Below are 15,217 nucleotides of genomic sequence, written 5' to 3' on the forward strand. Positions count from 1 at the left end.
GGAGATGACAAGACAAGAAAAGACAACAAGGAAGACGATAACAATCACTAAGGGGACGAACGAAGAACGTAAAAGGAAGACGATAACACTCTCCCTCAAGAAAAGACACAACCACAAGAGAAAGAACCACACTCCCCCAAGAAAACAATACTAAGACAACACTAATACTCCCTCTTAAGAAGACAATACTAAGAAAAAGACAACACTCCCTAAAAAAAGGACACAAAGAACTACATGAGAACACTTCCCCTTAGGTTAAAGGCCAAATGCCTTCAACTTGCAACAAAAAAAAGACAATCAAGGCACCACACCTCTCTCGAACATTTCATCAAACACTTGGTGTGCGCCTTGGAGAAGATAAAGAGACGAAGACAAACAAGGCACTACACCTCTCTTAGACATTTAAGCAAACACTTGGTGTACGCCTTGAAGAACTACATAAAAGATATAGAAAATAATACATAGAAGACAATGTAAAGAAAGAGATGACAATGTAAAGAAAGAGATGACATCAACACAAAAAATAAAAGAACAACTAAAAACAATATAAGACAACAAGAAAAACAATACAAGACAACACTCCCCCTCAAGTTGAGGCCGAAGGCCTTCAACTTGAAACAAAAAGAAGACTTTCAAGGCACAAAACCCATTTTGAGACATTTTATCAAACACTTGGGGTGCACCTTGAAGATGAGATGAGATAGACAAAGGCGATAGGCCAAAAAGCTATAGAGAAGAGAAAATAAAGAGAGCTTTGGTGTGGAGGAGAACCCAAAATGGTTTACACAAGTAACACATGCATGATTTTTTTTTTTTTTTTTTTTTGAGATATACGACATAGGGAAAATGGGTTAAACACGAAATGGGTTTTGACGAAATGAGAGAGAAATAGTGAGATTTTAGGGAGATTTTGTGGTCTCGGCAAAAAGGAAACGAGCAAGAGAGTGATTTTCTTCAAAAATGGGTTTTACAGACAAGGAAAGAAAGAGAGATTACGAGAGAGATATTTGAGGGCTTCAAGATTTAAGGGAGAAAAAAAACAAGGGATTTGGTTTGCGCAACACACAAACTTAGAGATAAAGATATGCGAGATAGAGAGAACAAAAAAATGTTGTGAAGGCGTGAATGGCGTGGTGGGAGATAGACTCTTCTTCTTTCCTTCTTAAGGATCAGCCCATTGGCTCTGATACCATGTTAGAAATGAGATTAAGGTTAAAAGAGAGGAAGAAGAAGAAGAGGAGTGAAGGATAGAGAGTAGGGGTGTAAACGAGCCGAACCGAGCCGAGCTTGGCCAGGCTCGGCTCGGCTCGTTAAGCTCAAAGGCTCGGCTCGGCTCGGGCTCGGCTCGGCTCGGTCAGGCTCGGCCAGGCTCGCGAGCTTTATCGAGCTTGGGTTTATCAAGCTTGCGTTATAAAGTTTCGCACACATGGCAAATGTTGCTAGCAAAAGCAGATAAGAAAAAAAAGTAATCATTACAAACAAAAAGTAAATTAGCTGAATTTATAAAGTTTAAAATGAAAAATTACCAAAAAAAGGCAGTAAGTTATGACAATTAAGAAAAAAATACCAAAAAAGGTTAAAAGTTATGACAATTACTGGAAAAAATAAATTTCCGAATTTTCACAACCGTTTGATACCCTCAGTTTGCAGATGATGTTGACATGACATACGCACCCTCAGTACATTTTTGCAGATGATGTTGACATGACGAGCCTTAACGAGCTGAGCCGAGCCGAGCCTGGCCTAATTCGGGCTTGGCTCGTTAAGGATTCGAGCCGAGCTCGAGCGAGCTTCCGAGCCCGAGCCAAAATTGACACCCTTAATGGAGAGTCTCCACTAGGGAGCTCCCATGTAAAATGATGTATATAGAAGGCCCAAGTAGGGCAACCGAGTACAATGACTACAATACCCTCTCTCTAACGAGTAATGACTAAACTACCCCTAATACGTGTTATTCAACAAAACATAATAGAAAAACACAGAAACTATAAAATTACAACTTCAAATTGGAAGCAGATCCCCATGTTCGATCCCTATAAAAAGAAAAACCTTTGAAAACATAGAGCCCTAATTTTTGAATTTTTTTCCAAGAAAATAAATCTTTACCTTGGTAAACGTATCGAACGAGGGACTCGATCTTCCCTTCCTGACGAAAGACGAGAGGCTTTAGAAATTTCTCATTTGAATCCAAATAAATATCTGAATCGATTGAAATCCCAGCAGAATCGTAACCTCTGTATTCTAATCTCCTCAATCCATTAAAGAGGACTTCTAGAATGTACCTTCTCTCCTTCCTCACCTTGTAATTCCAATAAGCAAAAAACCCACACATTTTAGAGAATAGTCGAAGGAGGGAAATACAAACCCTTTGAAGAAGAGAATAGTCGAATTTGGGAAGGTAGGCAGGGAAATGATATCTGCGCCAAGTGTTTTGATAAACATGCGCATGGTAGTTGATATAAAATCGGTGTGGGTTCGGTTTCACTTTTTCAGGGATAGTTTGAGACGGAAAATCCTTTCAAAACGGGATTTCTAGGAAACGTGTTTTCGTTTGGCTATCAACCCTCCAAATGAGGCCAGGATCCTCTATTTCTCTTTGCTTTGGATCTTTATAATTGGTTTTGAGTCCAAAACAGATTATTATACTCAAATTTTCAACTTTGGACTCAAAACCAATTATCAAATTTAGAACAAACAAGGCCCAAGTATTTGAGATGTTTTCATTTCGTATGGAATTGTTTACACCCATTTTTTTTTAATTTGAAATTGGTCATGCAAGACCGAGCTGTTGATTGATGATATGCCCGATAAGGTTAAAGGAGTTACGCGCTAATTGTCACTATCCAGTAGAGGGAGGCAGCAATCATCTTGAAACAAGGGAACTTGATAGAGTTGGGATCATGGTTTAAAATTTCGGTTTCGGTAACCGTTTCGGACCCCACCGAAAACCGAAATTTCTGTCCGAAATTTGGTAATTTGGTTCAAAATTCCGGACCGAATTTTTGAAATTTCAGACCTAAATTCCGAAATTTCGGCCGAAATTTTGTAACACTTTTTTTTTTTAATAAATAATGGCATTTAATCGAAATTTCGGACCGAAATTACCGAAATTCGGTAAATGGCGAAAAATGAAATTTCGGTAAATTCCGGTTCGGTCCCCACCGAAATCCGAATCGGTCGAAATTTAAAACCATGGTTGGGATATGAAGTGGATGGTTATTAGTAGACCAGGTGATGACGCCAAAATTCGTACCTGAGAATCGTATGAGCATTGTAGACGGATCCGGCTATTCGGGTTGGTAGAGCTTCGATCAGTGGGTGCCTGCACTCACAGAAACAACGTTAGAAGGGCCCCCGAAGGGGGGCTCCGAGGCACCCTCCGACGCTCAAGTCAGAAATTGGTGTCAACAGACATCTAAGCAAAATACCAATTCATAGAGAACTAGAGCGTTTTGGGGGTAGAGGAAGATTGTCACCTTTGAGCGTTGGGGTACTTTTTTATATGAGGGGATCTCCATGGCGCCAATGAGGCCTTTGATTTAGCCCACGTGGGGCGTGATGGTTGGGGATCAAATCGCGGGTATATGATTTGGGTGGAGGATAAAATCTTGGGGATATGATTTCCTGGAATTTTGGGTGGAGATCGTGAAAGGTGGTCTTGGCGGGATGTTTTGAATTCGAATTCGAATGTGGCGCCTTATGTGTAACGGTTGCCTAGATTGATCGCTTAATGGCGAGATTCTTGTGATCGTGTATGGTTCTTCTTGAGGGTCGGTACCGATAGTTCTCTATGTGAGTTTATGTTGAGCCATTTGTGTGACATGGTTTGGTCTAAGGGTCGGTACTAGGGGTGGCAATCCAACCGAAACCGATACCGAACCGAAACCGAACCGAAAATTCGGTTTCGGTTTGGTAAAACCAAACCGATTCAAATTTCGATTTGGTAGAACCAAACCGATTCAAATTTCAAACCGAACCGAAACAGAACCGTTACCCCCGATTTCCAATGATTATGAGTAAGGGGTGGCGAAATTGGCCGAACCGAACCGAATCGAAAATTCAAATTTCGGTTCGGTTTCGGTTTGGTATAACCAAACCGATTCAAATTTCGGTTTGGTTCGGTTTGGGGGTCAAACCGAACCGTTGCCACCCCTAGTTGGTACCGGGCATACCGATTTTACCCCCAACATACTACCCCCTACTTTCTTGTCCCTTTATGTGGGTCAAGGAAGTAGATAAGTTTTTGACAGGTAGCCCAGTACTGACCTTTAATAAGGTGCTTTTATATGCTCGGTCGAGCTTACGGAAGTTCGGCGATAGGAAGTTCGGAAGTGTAGAGTTTATCCTTGGTGTATCCAAACTTTGGCGGAGATGCTTTGTTGGAGTCCAAGTTGTGTCTCCTTCAACCTTTGGAAGTTGAATGCCCTTGAGGAAGGGCGATCGATGATGGAGAAGGTAGACGTGAAGGAAAATTATCCCCTTCCGGCAAGATCTCTATACGCAACGGAACAAAAATCGCATAGAACTTTAAAATTTTCTTTTCCATCTTGCTTTTGTCCAAGATCCTAGAGTCTAGATTAGTTAATTATTTTAATCAAACATTAATAAATACCTCTTTGAAGAAGAAATCAAGTAACCACACTGCTTGATCTACTCCTCGAACGGTTGCGATCGTTGTAAACGTCGCGGACTCCGCAAGTTGAACCGATGGATTCTTTTTCTTTGTTGGGACTACTGTGGATGTGAATAACTCGTATTCACCTATTTAAGGTCTGATCTAATCAGTACCTTTGTTGTAGAGAATAGAGAAATTGATTGGAAGCCTTTCTCTTCGAAACTAATTCAATTGGAAGAGAAATAAAGAGAGAGAGAGATGGAAAAGTATTTTTCCAAAGGCGGAACAAGAGAGAATGAATTTTTTAGTATTCCACACTTGAAATTTTGTTCTCCCCTCTCTCCTTTATATAAAGTAGAGTTTTGGTTTTATAAATTCTTGTTTCTCTCTCCCAATTCTAATCCAATTGTGAAACCAACTTGAATTGAGACTCCTCGAGTGAATGAGACTCTCCCAAACCTCCAAGGCTGTGTGGGGACACTCAAGATATATGGAAGAACGTGTATGGATGCCTCCCTCCAGCCCTTGTGGCCTTATCTCATAAGAGTTGGTGTTGAAAACAAATTGCTTGTTTTGTAGATCCTACAATTTAGCAATTCTTATCCAACAAGGAGTTTGAGTGCAACTCAAAGTCCTTGAGCAATTGGGACTCTTTTCTCAAGCTCTCCAACTAATTTAGGAGTGTTGTGGGCCCCACAACACTTATCTAAATGTGTAGTCCTATTCCAATTCCCAATTCCGTTCCAATTCTGCAACTTTTGCGAAACCAGTTTGAGAATAACTATCCTCATTTGGATTACACATTATTATGCTTATTATTAATTAAATTAATAATAATGTATAATAATTAAATAATTAACTAATAATTTAATCGATTAATGACTCACATCTAATGGGAGTTATTTTTGCTCCAATTTGTCTTCGAAAAATTCTCTTATTGTCTTTTATTACTTTCCTAACAAAGACATGTATAAATATATATATATATATATATATATATATATATTTAATATCCACATTAATCTAACGGATCATATTCGTCCGTGCAATTACATAAAATGCAGAACCCTGATCCATTTGGATGTTACTGGGTCATTCGAGTTGTGAGTGGGATCGTCGCAGGGATCCGACGGTCAATCCTGCAGAATCCTATGGTGGCCCCCACTGCGATCTCGCTCTGTAGTTAAACTACAGTCGCATTAGGTCAGTGGCTTCCATCGAGAAGTAACCCTGAAGATGACTGTCAGATCATCTTACCCCTAATCACATCATATATGCGCAAGTCATTTCTTCGTAACCACATCTACTGAGTTGAGTCATACGGGAGGTGGACACCATTTACCCCCTTGACCCACTCTTGGTATACCATTTTGGTCAAGTGGTGTTCGGCCTCCAAATGCATTTGTAAAATCCTTTGAAAATAATTCATTGTTTCATAAAACTTTCCGATAAACGTTTTATCAAATCCGCCTGGCCAGGCTATTTAATAGGCCCACCGCTCTGACAAAATTATAGATGTCAATCCCTAAATTTTAGGGTGAAGAATCCCTTGTTGAGTATCACTATTGGTCTCGAGGGTTTGCTCTAGGATATAGCTCTATCCGAATATGACTCTAAAAATAGAATCACTATAAGATAGACTAAGACCCTAGAACGGACCGGCAGACCAATAAGATCCCTCAGGTCTAAGGACTTGTGAAGGGTCCTGTCTGGAAGAATAACTTTATACTTTCTTGTCTACAAGTTGTTCTTTATTTGATCCGGTTCGGTTACGCGATCCAATTATCGCACCCACTCTTTTTGGATCTGTTAATCCTTTGAGCATGACATTTCTACTATGCTACCTAAGGACGAACATGTGTCAATAAACAAGCACATCACACACATTCATTATTATAATTACCCATTCATGTCATGAAATAAACCTTTATTAATTTATAAATGTCATTCTGCTGGCTTTTCAGGGCATTTAGTCTAACACGACGCTCTACCGAGCCCTCTCAAGGCTACGATTTTTTCGGAGTACCTTTTTGTTGGAGAATTTGGAGAAGGTAGATACTCTACCGAGCCTCGCAGGAGGTTGGTTCATAGTGTACCTAACGTTGGAGAAATTCGATGATGGTAGAGACTCTACCGAGCCTCAAAGGAGGTTGGTTTCATAGTGTACCTAACGGTGGAGAAACTGTCGATGGAGAAGGCAGACACTCTACCGAGCCTCATGGGGCGTCGGTTTTCGAGCGAACCGATTGGAGAATTTGGCGAAGGTAGACCCTCTACCGAGCCTCAAGAGGCGTCAGGTTTTGGTCTCATCTTTTAAGCAGATAGACGCTCTACTGAGCCTCTAGGGCATCGATTTATGGGTCATATCTTTTAAGTAGATAGACGCTCTACCAGCCTCTTGGGGCGTCGGTTTATGGGTCATATCTTTTAAGCAGATAGACACTCTACCGAGCCTCTTGGGGCATCGATTTATGGGGCATATCTTTTAGGCAGATAGACGCTCTACCGAGCCTCTTGGGGCATCGATTTATGGGTCATATCTTTCAAGCAAATAGACGCCCTACCGAGCCTCTTAGGGCATCGATTTATGGGTCATATCTTTTAGGCAGATAGATGCTCTATCGAGCCTCTTGGGGCACCGGTTTATAGGTCATATCTTTCAAGCAGATAGACGCTCTACCGAGCCTCTTAGGGCATCGGTTTATGGGTCATATCTTTCAAGTAAATAGACTCTCTACCAAGCCTCTTGGGGCATCGATTTATGGGTCATATCTTTTAGGCAGATAGACGCTCTACCGAGCCTCTTGGGGCGTCGGTTTATGGGTCATATCTTTCAAGTAGATAGACTCTCTACCGAGCCTCTTGGGCATCAGTTTATGATTCATATCTTTCAAGTAGATAGACTCTCTACCGAGCCTCTTGGGCATCAGTTTATGATCCTACCATTTACTGGCGAGGGTAGATCCTTTACCGAGCCTCATAGGGCATCAGTTTATGATCCTACCGTTTACTGGCAATGGTAGATCCTTTACCGAGCCTCTTGGGCATCAGTTTATGATCCTACAGTTTACTGGCGAGGGTAGATCCTTTACCGAGCCTCATAGGGCATCAGTTTATGATCCTACCATTTACTGGCGAGGGCAGATCCTTTACCGAGCCTCATAGGGCATCAGTTTATGATCCTACCATTTACTGACGAGGGTAGATCATTTACTGAGCCTCGTAGGGCATTAGTTTATGATCTTACCGTTTACTGGCGAAGGTAGATCCTTTTACCGAGCCTCGTAGGGCATTAGTTTATGATCCTACCATTTACTGGCGAGGGTAGACCTTTACCGAGCCTCGTAGGGCATCAGTTTATGATCCTACCGTTTACTGGCAAGGGTAGATCCTTTACCGAGCCTCGTAGGGCATCAGTTTATGATCATACCGTTTACTGGCAAGGGTAGATCCCTTATCGAGCCTCGTAGGGCATCAGTTTATGATCCTATCGTTTACTGGCGAGGGTAGATCCTTTACCGAGACTCCTAGGGCATCAGTTTATGATCCTACATTCAATTTGATTCTCTGATACTCTTTTGAGTTTCCCTAGTGCTTCCATCAAGCGAAGCACTAGACTCACTCCTCAGGATTACGCCTAACGGGACTATTCCTGCTTCACTCAACTAAGAAATAAAGCATTGAAAGATGTTTACCTCGTGCTTCTTTCGAGGGAAACACTCGCTTAGCGCACAACTATCCTGTAGCTTATTGCTGAACTGAATTGCACTCGGTCTACACCCTAACCCTTAAGTTTTGAGAATTCAATGTCTTTGAGTTGGTGGTAAGTGAGTAGAGCTAGCCTATGAGCGGATCGAATATAGTTATCACAATCATGGCGACGAAGGGCATTAGGTTGCCCTAAAAGGGGGGGATCCCCCCAAATTCCCCAAAGATCGAGAGGGAAGACCCTAAAACGGTTGACCCGATCGATCGAATGGCCTCATCTTTTACTGGCGAGGGTAGATGCTTTACCGAGCCTCGTAGGGCATCAGTTTACGATCCTACCGTTTACTGGCGAGGGTAGATCCTTTACCGAGCCTCCTGGGGCATCAGTTTATGATCCTATCGTTTACTGGCAAGGCTAGATCCTTTACCGTGCCTCCTAGGGCATCAGTTTATGGGTCATATCTTTCAAGTAGATAGACGCTCTACCGAGCCTCTTGGGTATCGGTTTATAGAGTGGTCGTGTGGCACGACTCAGCCTTCTCTTTCCAAACATGATTTCCGGAAAAAGGATTTTCCATCAAAAGAGATAAGTACAGATAATTTTTATTTCGGTTTTGGAATTTTTTAAAGATGATCGTTTTCGCTTTGAGTTGCTTATTTGGATTCGATTAAGGTATAGGTCAGACCCTACTGGTTGATTGATCATCACATCTTCTCTAATCTCTTGATTGATCATTAATAATCTCCAACAGTCTTAAAAATCATACTACCAGATCTGATCTTATGGCTTTTGAGAATCCCAATCCAAGTTCTGTTGATCGTAGTACCAGATCTGATCTTATGACTTCTGAGAATCCCAATCCAAGTTATGTTGTTCCCACCCCTATTGTGAACAGAGTTCTAAACGTTGTTCTAGATTTCTCTAAGATCGAACACCTTACTGGTTTGAATTACAAACGATGGAAACAACATAAATTATTTGCCCTTTGTAATAAATTGGTGTTGCTTTTGTTCTTACCCAACCAAAACCAAGTGAAGATGATGCTGATTTTAATACTTGGAATAATGCTGATTATATAGGCAATAATCACTTGCTTAATGGATTATCAAATGGATTATATAATGTTTATTATTCATATAAGCATGCTGCTGAAATTTGGAACGCTTTAGTAAATAAGTATAAATTAGAGGATGTTGGAAATAGGAAAATCTGATAGTAAATTTTCTAGACTTTGCTATGGAAGATGGCAAATCCATTTCTGCCCAGATAGAAGAGTATCGGTTTCTTGTTGGTGAATTAGCTAAGGAAGGTATGAAGTTACTTGATACATTTGTGGCCGGTTCTCTTATTGAGAAATTACCATTGTCTTGGAAAGATTTTAAAATCGGAACGAGATGGACCTTAGACCAAGTGGTTGTTCGGGTTAAAATTGAAGAGAAAAACAGTCTGAAAGATAAGCAACAAAACGCCAAAGAGTATACCTCCATGGCAAATATTGTTGAAACCAAGAGTGATGGGTTTAACGAAGAAGGATAAAAAGTTCAAGAAACCTACACCGAAGAAGAAAGGAGTCTGTTATGAATATGGAAAACATGGACACTTCAAGAAGGATTGCCCATACTGAAAGACTGGTTCGTCTAATGCTATGGTTAATCTAATCGAGGGAGATATGATTGCAGCGGTTGTGATTGAGTCGAACTTGGTGGGAAATTCAAAAGAGTGGGTGATGGATACAAGTGCTACCAAGCACATATGTGGAGACCGAAGTTTCTTCTACAACTTAATTACAGTTGATGGAGGAGATGAGGTCTATATGGGCAACTCACAGACCTCACAAGTCATGGGCAAAGGCAAGGTCCTACTAAAGTAATTTCAGGAACGATACTTGAACTGTAGGATGTGCTATATGTGCTGGATATACAACAGAACTTGGTGTCTGGTGCACTCCTCAACAAGAATGGATTGGAGCTCACTTTTAAAGCAGATAAGGCTATTCTTAGAAAGAATAATGTATTTATAAGAGAGGGCTACAATGGTAACGGACTATTTGTACTCAATGTACTTGAAATCATGAATGAGAAATCTTCATCTTCTTCTGCTTATATGATTGAGTCTTTGATATTTGACATGGTAAATTAGGTCATAGAAGTGCACCTTATATTAAGAAACTTTGCAACTTAGGTTTAATAAATAAAAATATTGAACCAGAAGAAAAAGTGTGAAATATGTGTTGAAGAAAAATTCACTAAGAAACCACACTTTCCTGTTGAAAGAAAATTGAATTACTAGAAATAGTTCATGGTGATGTAGGTGATTTTAAATCACTTGAATATATAGGAGAAAAAAGGTACTATGTAACCTTTGTAGATAACTACTCTAGGTACACTAAAGTATACCTACTCAGATCTAAAGATGAGGCTGAACAAGCTTTTATCAAGTATAAAAATAAAGTGGAAAACTAGTTATATAAAAGAATTAAAGACTTAGAACAGATAGATGAACATAATACTCTATAACTAAGTTCTATGATGATAATGGTATTATCCATGAAATCACAGCCCTGTATCATTTTTACTCACTGTACTTGAAATCATGAATGAGAAATCTTTATCTTCTTCTGCTTGTATGATTGAGTCTTTGATATTTGGTATAATAGATTAGATCATAGAAGTGCACCTTATATTAAGAAACTTTGCAACTTAGGTTTAATAAATAAAAATATTGAACCAAAAGGAAAAGTGTGAAATATGTGTTGAAGCAAAATTCACTAAGAAACTACACTTTAGTGTTGAAAGAAAAACAGAATTGCTAGAGTTAGTTTATAGTGATTTAGGTGATTTTAAATCACTTGAATCTAGAAGAGGAAAAAGATAATATGTAACATTTATAAATGACTACTCTAGGTACACTAAAGTATACCTACTCAGATCTAAAGATGAAGCTGAACAAGCTTCTAGCAAGTATAAAAATGAAGTGGAAAACCAGTTAGATAAAAGAATTAAAAGACTTAGAACAGATAGAGGAACATAATACTCTATAACTAAGTTCTGTGATGATAATGGTATTATCCATGAAACCACAATCATATATCATTTGTACTCAATGTACTTGAAATCATGAATGAAAAATCTTCATCTTCTTCTGCTTACATGATTGAGTCTGTTGATATTTGGCATAGTAGATTAGGTCATAGAAGTGCACCTTATATTAAGAAACTTTGAAATTTAGGTTTAATAAATGAAAATATTGAACCGAAAGGAAAAGTGTGAAATATGTGTTGAAACAAAGTTAACTAAGAAACCATACTTAAGTGTTGAAAGAAAAACTGAATTACTAGAGTTAGTTTATAGTGATTTAAGTGATTTTAAATCACTTAAATCTAAAGGGGGAAAAAGATACTATGTAACCTTTATAGATGACTACTCTAGGTACACTAAAGTATACATACTCAGATCTAAAGATGAGGCTGAACAAGCTTTTATCAAGTATAAAAATGAAGTGGAAATCCAGTCAGATAAAAGAATTAAAAGACTTAGAACTGATAGAAGAACAGAATACTCTATAACTAAGTTCTGTGATAATAATGGTATTATCCATGAAACACAGCCCTGTATCAACCTGAATCAAATAGTATAGCAGAACAGATGAATAGAACCTTAAATGATATGTTCAATGCTATGTTATTGAAATTCGAGGAGTGACTCGGTTTGGCACCCTAGAAGGGGGTGAATAGGATGTTTATAAAAACTTTTGGCCTTTTAAAACTTTTACCAAAATCACCCTAGTTTTATGTTCTTCTTAATTAAGTTTATTTAGTTGACTTAAAACAAATATTACAAGTTATTATAAGTTCAAAACCTTTATTGATTAACAAACTTAATTAAGTGATTAACATGGCCAATTTAGCAATGTAAAGATATTCAAGTTTTAATGCCAATGCTAACTCACTCAATTCTAAGTAAAAATGCAAGCACAAATAAGAGAGTGAGAGGAATAGAGAAATACCAATTACACAAGTGAGACAAATATTTATAGTGGTTCGGCCATTGGCCTACTCCACTCTATTCAGGTCATACTTGAGGATTTTCACTATTGAGACCTCCACGATGCCCAGCTCTGAGGCAATTACACTCTCAAGGGAATTAAATAAGGATGCCCTTGCCACCTTTACAATGACTCTCCTACTCCGCCGAGTTCTAAGCGTTTATTCTAAGGGAATTAAAAACGGATGCCCTTGCCACCGATTGAATGAAGAAGAAGAAGTATTAGCCTCATACTAGGCTTGATTACAAGTTGTAGCTCACACACTTTCTCTCAAGAATAATTTACAAATGAATCTCAAATGATTTTTCCAAAATCAAAGCACACTGAGTTTGTAAGAGTTTTTACCCAAGAATGATTCGCAAATGATTTTCTAGGGTTTGTTGGAGTTGAACAATGTTCATCATATTTTTTAGACCATTTGAATGGGTATATATGAAGTTCCAACACAATATGACCGTTGCAGGGGCAAAACAGTCATTTTTTGGTCAAATATTCAACTAGCTGTTGGGCCACTACAGCTATATTTTTTTTGTTCCAGGTTGTTTTCTCGGAGCTCCGAGAATAATTCTCGGAATTCCGAGACTGATTTTTCAGTATTTACCTTCCAACTTGTAAAATTCATATCTCCCTCATTTCTTGTCGGATTTTGATGTTCTTGTACTCTACGGATATGAGAAAAATAAGATCTATCTGTTAAAAATATTTTCAAATATATTTGAAAATAGTTTAAACAAATTTTGATAGGATTTAGTTCCGGTCCAGGTTATTTCTTCGGAACTCTGTTTTGTTCAATGTTGTGTTGAATGCCATATTGGTCTCAACATGTTAGTACACAACCATGGCCATTCACTTATCCATTTAAGTCCTTAAAGGGTGTGTTAGTCTCTTTGAAAAATATATTTTTAGGGGTTTTAAGATGTGCCTTGATCAAGAGAAAACACAAGAGAGAAAGGTGATACATACTACCATTCTAAGTACTCTCTTGAACTTCTCTTGAGCCAATCTTCATTTGATCTTCAATGTGGTGCTTGGCTTGCTTTCGGATCTTCAAAGTTGAGCTTCTTTCTCTGACACCTTCCAAGGATGATGCAACCATTTGGTTCAAGCTCCTTTGTCCTTTGCATTGCTTGTTGATCCTCTAGCTTTGGCCTTTATTGATTTTTCCCGATTGTCCAAATGCTTGATGTGGATGATGTTTAGCTTCTCCTTGGTTGATCCTCCAAGGTGTGATTGGTCCAAGTATGTTCCGAGCTCCTTTGCCATTGTGTTTGGTTCATCTTCAAGCATAGGCCAACAAGGTGTGTGCTAGTATGATTTGACTTGTGTAGGACCTGTCTAAAGCACAACACTCAAGGCAAACGATTAACTCATAAAGAACTAATCAATTTGGCTTTATTGATCATCAAAACAAGGTAAGAGGATGAGCCCTTGGGCTTACAATCTTCCCCTTTTTGATGATGACAAACCAAATTGATTAGATAGGTGGGAGGAACCTCTTGTGAGGATTAGATAAACAATTTAATCATTACTACTCTCCCTCAACATATGCATGAGTTATATTTAACAAGTTATAGTACAAGAATGCATATGATTATGGATTTAATCAATTACACAAATTCTCCCCCTTTTGGCATTAGCAGAAATGAAGGATTAAATATTTAAGCACAATACATAAATTATCAAATATATTCAGTGAGACTAGATGCCCCCCTAACTTCTTATCATAATTTACTAATTAAAATCATAGTATATATGACATGATAAGAGCATAACAACATAGGAAACGAATAAACTAATACAAATCAAGCCTATGTTAGAAAAACAAAGAGACATTCCAATTTTAGCACAAATTTTTAGGGTATATCTTAGTATATGTATAAATCTAATATAAATCTACCCTATGACTCATAATACAATAATAGATTAGCAAGTTAAAGCTTATATTCAACTTATCATGAAAGAAATTTAGCAAGTTTTAGACTTAGCATTATAAGCTCCCTTTTTTTATGAATTCCTTATAGAATCTTATCATGAGGTGGTGGATTAATTATGATGTAAAACCTATCATGATAAGCAAGAATAGATGTATATCAAGTTAAGAATATTTTCTAAATTTGTCATGCGTAAAGATAACCATTTACTACTTTCATGACATGACAGTGAGCTCTATCATGGGTATATGGATAGCCAAGTGGAAATACACATGATAAACATTCAAATTCATAGAAATTGAGATAAACAAGTTTGATTTACTCCTATGAATGTACATATAGAAAGATATGCAATTTTTAGCTCTTGTTTAAAAAGATAGATCATTTAAAAAGTTGAATTTTCTAAGATCTAGCAAATGCCAAATTTGTCCTAGAGAGAGTTCAAATGTGGAGGAAATGGACTTGATAGATCAAGTTGAACTCAAGGACTAATGGTGAGGTCGATAATAATTTTGGCATAGATATGGTTTTCATATTAAGTTCTCTATTGTGGCTTGTTATGTGGATGAATACTAAGTGCAAGGAGGTACAAGTTAAGGTGTGTGCACTTAGATGCGTTTTTCTAGAGAATATTCAATAAAGCACAGAATATAGTCTAAAAATAAATATATTATATAATTACTTTTAGACTATAGCAAGAAAAAGATGTGATCATTAAGCTCTAATGAATATAGATGTATTCAAGTTAAAAACATCACATATATGAGAATCTATATGGATAACAAGATATATCAATTAAGCTCATAAAATCTAGATACAAAGAATAAATCAATGAATTGAGGTATCTAGAATGAATGTGAATGATATAATAATTTAGCACAACCTCTAAACTAACACATTCACTAATTAGTTTAGATG

At 38.0% G+C, this 15,217-nt stretch overlaps 1 pseudogene; it reads right to left on the reverse strand.

Annotated features, from left to right (window-relative positions):
• The window catches only part of LOC143888472 (glutamine--fructose-6-phosphate aminotransferase [isomerizing] 1-like), a 51,410-nt pseudogene extending 48,852 nt beyond the window's left edge, over positions 1–2,558 (reverse strand).
• Positions 2,559–15,217: the final 12,659 nt, after the last annotated feature.

This window comes from Tasmannia lanceolata, unplaced genomic scaffold, assembly GCF_043159265.1.
Source record: "Tasmannia lanceolata isolate RefF3 unplaced genomic scaffold, GAP_Taslan_0.1 ptg000012l, whole genome shotgun sequence".
In the NCBI taxonomy this organism is placed as follows: domain Eukaryota; kingdom Viridiplantae; phylum Streptophyta; class Magnoliopsida; order Canellales; family Winteraceae; genus Tasmannia; species Tasmannia lanceolata.